The sequence below is a fragment of the Phoxinus phoxinus genome (assembly GCF_949152265.1).
Source record: "Phoxinus phoxinus genome assembly, chromosome: 2".
NCBI classification, from domain to species: Eukaryota; Metazoa; Chordata; class Actinopteri; order Cypriniformes; family Leuciscidae; genus Phoxinus; species Phoxinus phoxinus.
This window is the reverse complement of record NC_136877.1, coordinates 49,570,600-49,584,799: the sequence shown is the minus strand read 5'-3', so window position 1 is coordinate 49,584,799 and position 14,200 is coordinate 49,570,600. Positions and strand designations below refer to the sequence as shown.

Below are 14,200 nucleotides of genomic sequence, written 5' to 3'. Positions count from 1 at the left end.
TTTGTCAAAAGCAATACCTGGCAAAAAAAAAAAAAAAGTCATTTGCAAAGTTAAATTTCACAGTCAAATTTTGTTTGGAAAAATCATTTTGTCAGGAAACATTGTTTTTAGGGTAAATATATTTTGCATAAAAATATGAACTTTGAAAGAGAGTTATACAAACTCAAATAAAACTAAGGCAATTGACTAATATAAAGAGAAAATGTCTAATTTTAGCGAATTAAATGACAAATTAAACATGTAAAATGACATTTGAACAAGCAGTCAGCAGCTAAACAACTCAATAACACGTTATATGTCTGTAGGCTACATTTTCACCCTGATTCTTATTTGCAACGATATTATCAGTAGGCCTAATTTGTTTTTAATAATCATAATGCATCTTGTTGAGGTGCACCTGTTTCTACAGTCTCACGTGGAGTTGTCTACCTCGCAAGGATCTTCTTCAATCTCTTTCCTTATTTGAGGAAGAGAAATGTTGTTGGATTGCTCAAAACTGCACATATTTCAAATAAACGGCATGCTTATGGCTTCATAAAGATGAACAACAATCTCAGCACACAACCGCTAGGCCTCGCAAGGTTTTACTTCAGCACTTACCTTTAACTGAGGACTTGAACGCAGAGCTCTATTTGTGATTTGCAACAGTTTACTCCTGTTTTCCGATGTCAGGACACATCAGAGGATAATTTGAGGCGAAAGTTGAGAAGGCGTTCAGAATGAAGATAAGCGCGTGCCTGACAACATCATCATCATCATCATCATCCGCGCCAGGAGAGTGACAAGCTGCGGAGGTCTCATAATTCTACATGTTAATATTCAATAAACAAATTTGAAACTATTAACACTATTTTTAAAAAGGCACTACCTAAACTGTCATGCAATCGGTCAAGCTAAAAAAAAATATATATAATCGTTTCGACCCTAGTAATAAGTTAGGTGTCAGTCGGTGCTCGTCCCGGTCGAATGTTACCGATTTATTATGTAATGCCCTCCTCTCTCTCTCTCTCTCTCTCTCTCTCTCTCTCTATCTATCTATCTCTCTATCTCTCTCTCTTTCAATCCTCCTCGCTCTCTTTCTATCTCTTGTCTAGTCTTAAGTGGAACTGCTCAATAAGTTTTGTTAGCAGCTCTATCTGAAAACTTTCGCCTCTCGTCTCAGTCCTGCCTTTCATTGTTGATGAAAATACGTACTTTCAGCGCCTCAGCACTATTTAATTCATTAATTCAGTGGCCCTCCGCTCCTCCTCCTCCGTCTGTAAATAGAGCCCTTGTTGAGCTCCTCCGCTGTTCAGCCTTTGTCAACTTTTCTGCTTGATTTAAATATGTCGAAATGAACAAACTGTATGTTGCTATTGTTCGGAGGACACGTTCATTATTTATACATGCGACCTCGGATGTTGAATTTGTTCTGTGGCGATTTATTCCCCCACTTTATTTCTTTATCCAAGCGGAATTTGCGACTTTTTAAAGTGACATGACTTTGAAGTCGATCCAAGTCCGCATGAATAACAGCGCAGAAAACAGGTGCAAACCTTTGAAAAGAGGCGCTGGAAGGGGCAGAGAAAAATCTAATCTAAAAGACGAATTATTAAGTAGGCCTATAGCTACTATTTGTATTATGTAGGCTAACATATTACTAACACTATAATTAATATAATAAAAAGCCAACAAAAAATGTAGGCCTATTAAAATTGTAGCCTACTTAATTATTTAGCATAATTTAAGCATAATGTGAGATTATTTTTTAAAAACGTTTTTGAAGAAATAGGGTGTAGGCCTATTTATTTATTCATTTCTTTCTAATTAAAATTTGTTTGTAAAGAATAGAAGTTGAATGGTATAGGGTCAATGGGTTATAAGGTCTTATTTTCACACACACACCCAACGTTTGTGGGAGGAAAAATAGACTAAATACATTTCTAAAGATCGAACTAATTTTTGCCACAAATTTATTTGTTTGTTTGTTGGGGGGGGGGGGGGGGGGGGGGGGAATGTCGCGTCAGCAAAAACGTAAAAATGGCGTCGCGCTTGATTTGAAGTTGAGGTAGGCTACCAGACAATTTAATAATGTGTATTTTTATTTTACGTTTTTCTAAATACGGTTATCCATCACACATAAAACCTCTGTAGCGGTTTAATTTATGTTGAAAGGCTATTTGTTGTTGGCGTCACTATCCAAAAACTAGGCTGAACAATAACAAGTGGCTGTCATACCAACTAATTAAATTTAACTATTTACACTCTAAAGGTTATTTCTGAAGGCTGGACAACGTGCTGAAGCTTGTTGTGGCGGAAGTTAAATTTACTGCGTGCCCTATAGACGAGCAGACACATTAAAGGGGGGGTACAATGGTGTTTCATATATTCAGAGTTGTTTACAGTGTTAAAGAGATGGATTCTCATGCTAATAATGGCCAAAGTTTGAAAAGTTATTTTGAACGAATAACAGAGAATTTCTGTGCTGAAAATCATACTTCCGGGTTGCAACACGTTTCGGCTGGTTTTTTTCTATCGTAGATCTAATGACGTAGACCAGAGTGGAACTCCTTATATGAGCATTGCTCTCGGAAAAGCGCGTTCACGCACACGTCGACCAGAGGAGAGAAAGACCGCGCTCATTGACGCGTTACTACCGGAAATCATCATCTGCAGCGCTAAATAGGAATGGTTGATGTCAAGAATGTCTCCAAAAAAGTGTGTTTTGGGATGTGAGGGAAAGTTTACCTTGTTCAGCTTCCCAAAGAACCCAGTGTTACTGCTGGCTCAAGCTGCTCCCGATTGACTCTATAGCTCCGCCCACGCCCAGAATCAAGGACCTCGGCTTTTTCCGGATAGAATCGGAAAGCTGTATTTTTATTTTATAAATATGATGAAACTAAAGACTTTTTGGAGATATGAAGGACGCACTATTACTCTATAGGTACTCAAGATTAACATGAGATTGACTGAAACTAAGTATTTTACCCCCCCTTTAATCCTCACGCGACGGCACGAGACATTGCGGGTCTCTTTTTCACACGCGCATCAATCTCGAGTTCCCGCCCATCTGCCAAAGCGCGCGATTTTCTTTGGGCAGAAAGATCCTGAGGTTGGGTAAGTTTCAATATTTATTTTGAGAATCAAATGCACGAAATAAAGACCTCATTACTTAAGTATGACATCTACCCTAATCTATAGCCTACATAAAATAAAATAAATCCTAAAAAGCCTAAGGTGTTCTCGGGTTGATTGAAACACTTTTTGTCATTGAGGTGACAGAAAAATTGTCCCAATCAACCTGAATTCACCCAGTCAGGGATGTAAGATGCAAATGAGAGGATGTAGATAAACAAGAGAAGAAAGGATGGATGGAAAAGAACAGAATGAGGCGCAAAAGGAAGCAGAGGTGATGTAAGTCGGTCAGGACTCCCTTTGGCTCTGTCGGAAGAGGCTTTTTTCTCCTTGTTCCCTCTCTTTGTTGACCCTTTTCTCTGGCATCACACTCCGTTTGTTTACTGAACACATGGTTCACTTGCTTTTTTCCTACTCAACTTCCGTCCCTCTCTCTGTTTCTCCCTCAAGTGTCCCCTTCTGAGCCGTTGATATTTAATTCAGTATCATACCCTTTCTGCAGTTCAGTTTATACCTCCTAAGCTGAACTTTATAGTGAGTTTCAATGCTTTTGTAGTCCAGTCCACTAACACACACACACACCCACACAGAGCGTTGGGACTTTCATTCAGGATTTTTATTCAAAGAAAGAGGGATAGCAGTGCCCATCTTCTGTCTGAGGGAGCCGCTCGGTGAAGTTTTATGCCTTCCGAGTCAGGGAAGTTTTATTCGGACAATCATTGAGGGAAGTTTTATTAGGGTAATAATCGGTGCTCTGACTGTTAACTCCTGTAACTCACAGCTGGCCTCATGGTTCAGCCAAAGGATTCTCCCTCGTGTTCTTCCATTCCTGCGATCAGCTCCCGGGTCTCTTGGGAACGCTGCGCTCTAGAGCCCTCCTGTGGCGGTACAGAGACCCTTCCAACTGGTAGGAGTCCATTCCCTTTAATATTAACTCAGACTATGGCCTGGCTTCACAGACAGGGCTTAGATTAAGCCAGGATTAGACCTTAGTTCAATTAGGACATTTAAGTAGATTTATAAAAATGCTAGAAAAATCTTGAGACAAAACAATGACACTGACATATATTAAGATATATATCAAGCTGATTTCAGGTAAAACAGCTCAAACATGCATTTCAGTCGTAAACCTGGTCTGTGAAACCGGGGGTAAATGTTCAATGTTGCATGATAATATTTTTTCATGCAATCTGACATTAGGTATGGCATTAACACTTTTGGGAAGCGGACATGCTCTGTGGTGTGACATGCAATACTTTAATAAAAAGTATTTTGCTAATTATTTTATAATTGTTCATGCAGCTTTTATGACTTGTAGGCTATGGTGCAAAAACAACAACATGCAGTGGCAACGCCTAAAATATTATTTCCTTAAGAAATGTATTTAAAAGCCCATGGACATGTTATGCATCAACTGCCTGGCTGGTTCGGATTTCTCCTCTTGAAACAAGTTTCCCAAAATTGGTCTTTATTGAAAAGCTCAGAAAAAGAGCTAAGAATAAATCCCTCCAGTAGAGGGCGGCACTGCACCAATAATCCCCAGTATACACAGAATCAAGAGGGCTTGGACAGCTAGGGCTATGTTTAAACTGCTTACTATTTCTGCAATATGTATGCAATGTGTCATATGCAATTTGCATTTCGAACGAATTCAATTCATTTGTTTGCCTTTTTTTTTTTTTGTACAAAATTTTTGACCACATTGAAAAATTTGAGTCTTTTACACAAAAATGCTGGGGGGGGGAATAAATAAATGAGAAAATAGCTAACTAATATCATGAATTATACATGCAGCCCAGTAAGGTGTGCCATGTTTATGGTTGCATGTTGCGTACTGCTAAACATAAATCATACAGACAAGGCAGACAAGTCCTGGTGTGCAATTATCTTGTTTATGAGGCAGGGTGCTCGAATTGCAGAGTAGGCCTATATATATAATTATATTGTTTAAAAAAAAAAGTATATTCTCTGCAATTCGAACACCCTGCGTGTGCGTCATAAACAAGATAATTGCACATCAGGTCTTGTCTGCCTCTTTTCACCGAAACATTTTTAAAGGGTTTATCATGGACCAGAATGACTGAATGTCAAATGGGGCGTTGCTCATATTTCACCTTTTTTTACCTGAATTGGGATCAAAGAGGTGAAACATTGAGGTGCAAACTGTGCAAAATGCAGTAGCTTATTATCAGTGAGTGATGACGTCTGTTCTTCACATAAAACTGTTGTTTTTCAGTAGAATTTTGTTCTTCAAAACGTTTCCTTTTTTGTTCAGTTGAAGAAAGTAAGTCATACAGTCCTGGAACAACATGAGTAACCTAACAGTTTTTTATTCCATTCCAATCATGACCATGTCAAATGCATGAGCTGAAAGCTTTTATGATTTATGTTGCTGTAACACAGTCCACAAGTAAGACTGAAACATTAAATCCCTTCACACAGAACCCTGATAAGATGCTCTTCATTAATTAAGAGTCTCTAACACATTCAAAGCCTTGTTTTTTAAAGTGGTGGTATGGTGCACTTTTCACAAGATGTAAAATATATCTCTGATGTCCCCTGAGTGTGTATGTGAAGTTTTAGCTCAAAATACCCCACAGATATTTTTATATAGCATGTTAAAATTGTCACTTTTTGAGGGTGAGCAAAAACACACCGTTTTGTGTCTGTCCCTTTAAATGCAAATGAGCTGCTGCTCCCGGCACAGGGGCGGAGCTTCAACAGCTTGTGTTCTTTTACCTCACACACACATTGAGCTTATGTAGCTTATGTTATCTTATAGTCATTGATTAGCATTCTGTCTTGATAATCTATAAATCGTGTTCCGGGGGCGGGGTTTATGTAAAATTTAGGGTTGGTGATGTCACTAACCCGGGAGGAATGTCGTGTAGTCCCTATCAGTCGTTTGTTGTAGTCCTTAAAAAGCAATTTCTTTAAAAGCAAATATCTTTCTTTGCTTTAAACTTTGAGCGGCGTAACTGTGCAGATGTTGTTTATCAGCATTACACACTAACTAAAGTTAGAAAAGTGAAATCATAATCAACCACCCCTTTAATGACTGTTGTTTGTTGTCTTTTTAATTCCATTTATCAATCAGAAAACAATGACTGAGAATCTAGTCTGTTCGTTTCAATAACCAATTTTCAGCTGCCATCAGTTGGCTGTATGTTAAAGCAGGGCTATGCAGTTTCGGGAATTTCTTCGCTGTATTCTCGCTTTTTGCTCGCAGGTTTCTCTATAGAGCGCCCCCTACAGCTTCGGAATAGATATTTGACAACACTGTCGAAAAACTCGTTGGCGACTCTCAGATACCAGAGCTAGTAGATCAACAACATCACAGCAGACGGGACATTCTCTACACCGTCGTCTTCATTCGGGTTCGAACAGCGTAAGGAAACGCAATAATGACAGAATTTTAGCAGATTTTTCTTTGCCGTAAAGCAATTTGTTACATCGCGAGACCTGATATCACGCGATACTTCCTGACGCGGCGGCCGGCGGCCCAAAGTTGCAAGTGTGTTTTTCCACTCACAGGCGATAGGGGGGTGCGAGACGACCACCATTCAACCCGAAAAAGTCATATAACCATTCCAATGACTCCGAAGCTGTTCAGTTAAGGTAAAAAAAACACCTTTAATATACGTATGTATCAATTTCAGACATTAACACTTAAGTATTTTTATGTAAAGCTGCTTTAAAGCAATGTACATTTTGTAAAGTTCTATATAAATAAAACTGGCCTGACTTGATGTTATAAAGATCTCACATTTACGATCTGTCTTTTTAGGTTTGTTCTGCAGTTTCCTCCACGTTATTGAGGACACGTGTCCACTCATCTAATTATGAGTTCAAGGAGAAGTCAAGATGTATCTTCTTTTTCCTGAAGGCCTGTGAAACAGCTCACTGTTCGAAAGGAAAAGGCAGCCAGATGATTTATCACGTGAAGAATCAGACGCTAGAGGTATTTTATCTCAAGTCATCTCTTTCTGCTTTTCTCAATATAACTGCGTTCCCTCTTTCTCGTGCAGGACACGGACAGGTCTGCATGTTGTCCTCAACTTGTTACACCTAATATGAAACGGCACGTCCCCTCAAATAGCTCATCTGATTTCCAGTTTCAGGAGGAGCACGTTACTCACAACAATAATGTCCTTCAAGTTCACTCTTGCGGATGTCGCTGCTTTCACGCATGACACTGGAGGGAGATTCTCAACATGTTCTCACATAACTCACTCTGATCTACAAAGATCAAATTTGTGTCTGAGAGAAAAACGAGAGCATGTACAATCTCTGACATCACGAACAACGTCAATGTCCCCTTCATTGTTGACTAATAGAGAAAACTCGGTTCTTGTTAACACAGCGATAAGTCCAATGTGTTTTCTGTTATCTATATAACTTTCTTTCTCAATGAAGCACAAAAGAAGAGATTTTGAAGTGTTTGCATGCCCAAGCTGCTGTTGTCTATGGACCAGCAGTGTTCAGCATTAAAGGGGACCTATTATACAAAATTGACTTTTACATGGTGTTTGAACATAAATGTGTGTTAGCAGTGTGTGTACACAACGATAAAAATCACTCAAACCAACCACTCCTCTTTTTTTAATCCCCATAAATCATAAGCACTGTCTCAGAACAAGCGTTTTAATTTTCAGATTCTGGGCAGAGTGATGTCACATTGCACAAGCCCCGCCCACTACTGTTGACTGACACTGCAGTATTAGCATAGACCCGCCCTGAGTGAGCTAAACACAGTCATTGTTTCGAGCAGCTGTAGTCAAGAATGTCTTCTAAGCGATTGAGGAGTTTTGTTTTTGGATGTAAGGATGAACATAGCAGTCGTCATTTACTCCCGACATCTGAGCCGCTGAAGACACATTGTTTTTTAAGGGGATGCCCCCCCCCCCCCAATCTACCTAAGTGCGTTTATGTTCAAGCGAATAATTTTACACCAGATTGCTTTGTGAATGAGGGTATACTTACCCAGCAGTAGGGGTGGGACAATACAGGTACCTCACGATTCAATTATGTGGCGATATGTGGTCCACGATATGATAATATCACGATTCGCAATATCTACGATATTCAATATATTGGAAGAAATTTCATCAACGATATATCACGATATATGTGACTGAAAAGAAAAAGGATAAGGAAATAAGGAAATTTTATGCATTTATTAATGCCAACATTTCAAACATTGTACAAAGAAATATGCATTTGCATAATAACACACTGCCTTGACGATATCCATATGGGGCCTCAGTGGCAGCAACCATACAGCGTGCGCATACACTGTCACACACACACACACACACACTCTCTCTCTCGTTTTTTTATGTTGAACGGAATGGCTACTGTTCTCTGCTTTTCAACAAATCATTTGCACACACATTCTGTCATTTTTCTATCTGAAGCTATTGCCTGCAACATTGAAAGCTCTGGTCTCTGTGTTTAGCGCGAATGCTCACGTGATTGCCGCCGGCTCGGGATAAACTTTGTGCAGGAAAGTCGTGCCGTGTACCAGCTGCTTTGACGCGATTATCAGTTTAACTGACTCGTAATGTGTGCAATATCTCACGACCTCCCGAGTGTCCGAACTCGCACCGTGTACTGTGTTCTTCACCGGCCGCTGTTTGCGCCACTTTACCCCTATTTACTCGAACAGCCCCCCCGCAAACAGAATGATAGATATTGGGTAGTGACAGTGACATTGACGTTACGGGTAAATTAATCATTTTGTGTTGTAATAAAATATCGATATTGGGCGTTAGTGTATCGATTATTTATTGCGACAGAGAGCACAACAATATATTGCAATATCGATTTTTTTTACCACCCCTACCCAGCAGACTTTGCTAAAAAGTTGTTAACGAGGATGGATCTGTACCAACGGTTGTGTTCGTGATCCAGCTTACAGTCTCCGGATCGATAGGCCTACTGGTCATGTAATGAAAGTGAGAGCGCACACTTGTCACAGTGTCTTGTTTGTGTTTCCCTGGGTAAACATTAGAGGTCATCTTCCCCCACGGTGTCATTCACTCATAACAACATTTCCCATCATCCTGTTCTGTCACTCATTGATCATTGCACACAGCTGTTTCCCGTCCCTTGTTAGTATCTGTGTGTATATATACCCTGTTGGTTTCAGCGTTTGTCACAGTCTTTGTTACATGTCATGTCACTTCTGAGGTTCTGTTTTGCTGGTTTCTTGTTTTGTTCTTGTGTTTGGATTGACTATTCTGGAGTTTGACCCTTGCCTGGACTGGTTTTGTGAGTACGGATTACCCTAATAAAATACTGCGAATGGATCTTACCGTTTACCGTGTGTGTATCGTGACAACACTTTGTTAGTTCATCATCAGATTTGTTTTACGGATATGCAACACGATCTCATGAAAGGGCATATCTATACCACGAATGTAATTTTTCGTGCCATTTACGCCAAAAATGTTTTTTGCGTGCATATGCTACGCACTGAAAACCCTTGGGTATAGGATCCTATAGGATTTGGGGTGGGGAGTGCGTGCATATTATACGCCATAAAGTGCGTATCATATGCACGCGAAAACTGCGTATCATATGCACGTAAAAATAATTTTTGGCGTATAAATGGTGCGAGAAATAGCATTTGTCGTATACGCACTTTCATGAGATCGTGTTAGCACCCCCTGAAAAGGTGTGTATGTGTTTGTCAACTGTCAGTTGTAATGTTTTTGTGTAATTCGCTGTATATGTTGATGATAATGACAGAGATAATTTATGAATAAGACTTTAATGTGCACTTCTTGTTTATTCAGCTCGCCTCTTACAGTGATTTTCTGGAGTAAACCGAACGCTTCATCTTTTGTGTGAAGTACAATAAACTTCATAAAACTCAGTAAATTTGTTGGCCATCATTAGGACAGTGTCTACAACAGGCTTGTACTAATAGTGGATAAAAGCAAGATAAGTTATAATCGAAATTAAACAAAACTATAGTTTTATCTCCATACACATATTATCTGGCTCTGTGGGCATTATTGTCCGACTGACTGACTCCGGTTCAGACTAAACATTGCTATTGAGAGTTTCTGTTTAGATATTTTCAGTGCATCCTGACACGAGCACGAGCTCCTGAAGCTCCGCCCTCTTCTTGAAAGATGCATCTCATTTGCATACGTATTTTGCTCACCCCCCAAAAAGTGGCAATTTTTTTAACATGCTGTAAAAATTATCTCGGCGGTATTTTGAGCTAAAACTTCACATACTGGGGACTTCAGAGACTTATTTTACATCTTGTAAAAAGGGGATAATAGGTTCCCTTTTACATTGCATGTACCATGGTGATAATATTAACCTTCCGCTTTGATTCAATGCAACACAGTTGCTTGGATGAAAGAAAGTCATGGCAAAGTGTCTCTTTATTATGAATGAATAAGTCCTTTTAGAATTGAACAATGGGATTTTTGTCTTTGAGTGCATGTGTTCATTACATCTGCAACCCAACCGATCCCTAGACTTAGTATACAATGACTTGCAAAAAGCGTTGTGCAATAGTAATCGAAGAAAACAGTCTGTTAAACTCACAGTTGAGGGAGGGACATGCAGGACATTCACTTTTATTCTCAAAAGTGATACGAAACGCCACCATCATCACACCACCCCCTGGATGCGCCAATTGCCGGCGTGCCGCTCAGTTCCTTCTCGTCACATCTGTATGGTGCGTGACTGACCTGTACTAGGGCCTTGGCCTAAATATTTGCTAAAATAAACAGTGTCTGCACACCACAATGTCAGCGGCTGCCCATTATTCTCCATCGGATGTCTCACTTTGGAGTTCAGTAATGCTAAAATGACGCAGTTGTTCTTGTGATGGTCTGGGTTTCATAATAGATTTGTTGCAAAACTGTAAATTTCATTGTTGACCAAGTCTAATGTGGAAAGTGTTTTATGATGTACACAGAAGATTGCCTTATCGATTAAGCTTATCTTATCGTGGCTTATCACCCATTTCCTGTCTTCTTTCTTTTTCTTGTTATCCCTCTGTTTCTTATGAGGGTGATAAGAGAGATAAGGACGGAGCGATGGCTTGTTCGAGAAGGGAACGGTTGGCACAGTGTCCACATTCTGATAGTCAGTGGCAGTAGATGACTCAGTGAAACATGTCTCATGAGACTGATGAGGCACAACAACATCATCTGGAGAACTTTAGCTTCATGGGAACGAGTTTAATAAGAAAGACTCTTCCTTTCCCTTCCTTTTACATCATTTTTATAATGTCCAAAATTTCCTCAAGTTCCTCAAAATGTTCTTCCTCTTCTACTTCTTATTCTAACGGTGACTTTTGTACCCGTCTGTATATTTACTAAAGCTCTGTGTGTTTGCTGCGCAGGAAGTTCAACATTTAAGTCATTCACGAAGGACTGTGAGAGAAAACTGAGGTTAAGCCTACATTTACTTTGGTCGGAGTCCAAATACGTTTGGCTGTCAATTTCTGCAGTTAAGCTGACCCAAACACACATTACATAACATTTTAAAACACATTCAATGTGTTTCCCAGTCCCACTATATCACTCTCGTAAAAAAAAAAATGTTCTATAGAGTTCCAAATGGAACGCTGGGGTTCTTGACTCAATTTGAAAGAACCCTCCGTGCCAAAAAGGTTATATAATTAGAAATGTATTAAATGATATTCATGTTTAAGAGGTGAAAAACTATTAAAGTGAGCTGTTTGATTGTTTCTAAATGTAATTAAAATGAATTAATTAATTAAAACGAAATCCATAAATTGATGGGAACCTCTAAAAAGTTATACACAAAGCTGACAGAACCCTTTATGGTTCTATATAGAACCCATATTCCCCAGATTCTCACTCGATGCAGATTACACAAAAACATCTCAATGCTTGTCGGTTCATGAAGCAACACATTAAAGGACGTGACTCGTGTCCTGCGCTGTTTTATTTCCTAACTTTGACGACAACTGATTCATATAAGCCGTTCTTCATTCGTTAAAGGGGTGGATGAGTAAGATTTCACTTTTCTAACTTTAGTTAGTGTGTAATGTTGCTGTTTGAGCAGAAACAATATCTGCAAAGTTAAATGACATTCCTCCCAGGTTAGTGACATCACAAACGCTAAAATTTACATAAACCCCGCCCCTGAACACGATTTATAGATTATCAAGACAGAATATGCTAATCAATGACTAGAAGACAGTTGACTACACATCAGCAACATAAATTCATCAACTAACCATTCAGAAATCTCCTGTTGCTTCTACATGTTGTAACTTCTTCTTGAGTCTCTCCATCATTGTCTGACTCCGGTTTGAACATAAAAGGCTAAAAGTTTTTGAACTTTTCAGTGCACAATCTGTTGAAGCTCCGCCCCCTGTGCCGGGAGCAGCAGCTCATTTGCATTTAAAGGGACACACACAAAAACAGTGTGTTTTTGCTCACCCTCAAAAATTGACAACTTTAACATGCTATAGACAAATATCTGTGGGGTATTTTGAGCTAAAACTTCACACACACACAGACACTCTGGCCACATCAGAGACTTATTTTACGTCTTGTGAAAAGGGCATCATACCCCCCCCCTTTAAATCCGGGACTTTGGTGCAGGACAAAACGTTTGCACAGATTCTGCAGTCATGTGCTTATGTGTCAATCTGTAGATCATAATCAGACAGGGTCAAAGATGAAGCACAGTGGCCCGTTACATAAGATCGGTATCTTTTGAATTGGAAAAGTAAGATGGTTAACTGCTAGTTAATCAAACTAGTTCTGAAGACACAGTGACTACGTGTATGCAACTGGCCACAGAACACTCTAGATCTGCGAGTCACAAACCGAGTTACAGACATGACGCTTTTGCTCGTGACCGAGCTCTTCTCGAATGTTGCATCTATTCTACGCCATTGTGTTGGATTATCAAAACCGCATATGCTTGTGTGTGTGTGTGTGCGGCAGTTAGTCAGGCTCACACGCATTCCACACATACCGCACACACTCTCTCTCATTAAGAATAGTGGGGTCGCTGTGTCTGATGACGACACATGTGACTTCCATGCACACACTTGGTCTGAAATGAGTATATTTAGCAATTATCTGGCGTGAATGATGTTATTATCTGTGCAGTTTGTTGAATAAAGATGCATGTGTTCATTCAAGACTGAGGCAGCTTCTTCAAACTGAAAAAGAAACTGTTGAAATGGAGTATAATATGATGTTATGTAGACTTTGCTCAGACAGTGTTTAGATGTCTCGGCTTTCAAATAATGTTTAATCGCTTCAGATCATAAAGGAGCGATATGACAAGGGCCCCCTGACCTTGTTCTGCAGGACTCGTTGCTCAATGAACTTGGCTTCGTGACAGCTATGGGAACTTTTTTATTGATTCCTAAGGGCTCTGGAGGAAAAGGCTCAATTGTTTTGTGGCATCATGATCCAGAGAGGCCACGCGATTGGTCAGGACGCAGGCGTGTCCGAGGAAATACCACAAATAACACGTCATCTATATAGTCTGAGCTCCACACATGTTATTTCACTTCATTATGTTTTTGGGTGGAGTCACAACAGAGACTGAGACGAAAACAAGGGCCCTTAAAATATGGAAAAAACAATACCAAAATGTATTTAAAATATATTTATTTCAAGTATACTACAAAACCAATAACATATTTACTGACATATCACTTGAGACTTACTTATAATTAAATAATTAAACTTTATTTGGAGTACTTCTTTACTGCACAATGCACATTTCTTAATTGTAATGCTATGTGTTTAATATCATATTAGTAAGGATAATTTGATCTCTGTATAAAATTAGTCTTTAAATGCAATATATTTAAAGTATACTTTCAATAGTTTCACTTTAGCATAATCAAATATACTTCAGTATATCTTTAGTTGGACCTCAGCACTATTACTGAATAACTAAGTTTAAAATATTAAATATTAATATTAACATTACTCAAAAAAGTTGTTGGTAACTTGAAATATAAGTTTAGTACACCAAAAGTATAATTGCAGGGTATTTATATTAAGTATACTATATTTATAGTAGATTGAAATGAATACATTTTAAATATATTTTA

The 14,200-nt window shown here is 39.1% G+C and overlaps 1 protein-coding gene and 1 long non-coding RNA gene across 2 annotated transcripts in view; one reads left to right on the top strand and one right to left on the bottom strand.

Moving 5' to 3' along the window:
* The window catches only part of kcnj10a (potassium inwardly rectifying channel subfamily J member 10a), a 26,314-nt gene extending 25,138 nt beyond the window's left edge, over positions 1–1,176 (bottom strand). Inside the window, exon 1 of the mRNA XM_079601713.1 lies at positions 601–1,176. The gene's annotated coding sequence lies outside the window, so the exon portion shown is untranslated. The remainder of the gene's footprint in view (positions 1–600) is intronic.
* Positions 1,177–3,261: 2,085 nt separating this feature from the next.
* On the top strand, positions 3,262–7,293 carry LOC306994378. The gene is made up of 4 exons (XR_013796675.1): positions 3,262–3,393; positions 3,896–4,021; positions 6,902–7,075; positions 7,143–7,293. It is a non-coding gene; the product is annotated as an uncharacterized lncRNA (long non-coding RNA).
* The last annotated feature ends 6,907 nt before the right edge of the window (positions 7,294–14,200 follow it).